The sequence below is a fragment of the Myotis davidii genome, unplaced genomic scaffold (assembly GCF_000327345.1).
Source record: "Myotis davidii unplaced genomic scaffold, ASM32734v1 scaffold181, whole genome shotgun sequence".
Classification (NCBI taxonomy): domain Eukaryota; kingdom Metazoa; phylum Chordata; class Mammalia; order Chiroptera; family Vespertilionidae; genus Myotis; species Myotis davidii.
In genome coordinates, this window is record NW_006291504.1 from 3,204,322 (window position 1) to 3,205,261 (window position 940).

At 65.4% G+C, this 940-nt stretch overlaps 1 protein-coding gene across 1 annotated transcript in view; it reads right to left on the minus strand.

Moving 5' to 3' along the window:
• Window positions 1–940, minus strand: part of GPT2 (glutamic pyruvate transaminase (alanine aminotransferase) 2) — a 12,920-nt gene that overhangs the window by 2,245 nt on the left and 9,735 nt on the right. The gene's annotated exons all lie outside the window — the stretch shown is intronic.

Here is a 940-nt window from a genome sequence, read left to right on the forward strand (position 1 = left end):
GGCCAGCTGCCCTGTCCACAGCCAGGGCTCCGGCCCGACAGCAGCTGGCACGGCACCGGCACTGTCCAACCACTATCTCCCCGCCCAGTTCCTATCCTGCTTTTATCTCATAGAGAAACATCCACGATGAGAGAGAATCCTGGATCGGCTGACTCCTGCACGCCCCACACCGGGGATGGAGCCTGCAACCTGGGCCTGGACCCTGGATTCTCGCTGGAGGCGCCTCTCCCCCAAACCCCCGACCCCTGCAAGGACGCCCGCTGAAAGGTGGGGCAGCCCTCCACCGGGGTTTCATCATCCAGGTGGCAGCGGCTGGTGGGAAGTGGTGGGTAGGAGTTCGGGACTGGACTGCCTGCCACTCTTACCCCTTCAGAACGTGGGGTTCCTTGTTGGCAAAACGAAGATGTGCCCGCAGCCTGGTGGGCCTGGACCCTGACCGGGAATCGAACCCTGACCTCCTGGTTCCTAGGTCAGCCCTCAGTCACTGAGCCGCGCCGGCCGCGCTCCTACATTGTTCACCCAGGTGACACATGCAAACAAAAGCCACAGCCAGGGCGGCATTAGGCCCCGGGGCCATCGTGGCAGACGGTGTGCGGACACGGACGGCGTGCATACCTCCCGGAGCGGACTCACATCTCCCACGGATACAGACACCCACTCCCCCAGAGGGGCCTCTAGGTCTCCACCCGCGGTCTCTTCCAGGGAGAACCCCGAGGAGCTCCCACACCCTCCAGCCCTGGCCGCCCAGGTGAGCCTCGCACGAGAGGGGGAGTGGCCAGCCATCGCGTTTGTCCACGGGGCACGCTGCCCACGACCTTGACCGGGGGAGCCTGGCCCAGGTGCTAACTGAGCTCAGGACGGTTGTTTCTTCAGTGTCTGCCCAGGGGGCAGCTGAGGGCCTGGCCTCTGGGGAACCTGGGGTGGAGCGGCTCCAGCGCGC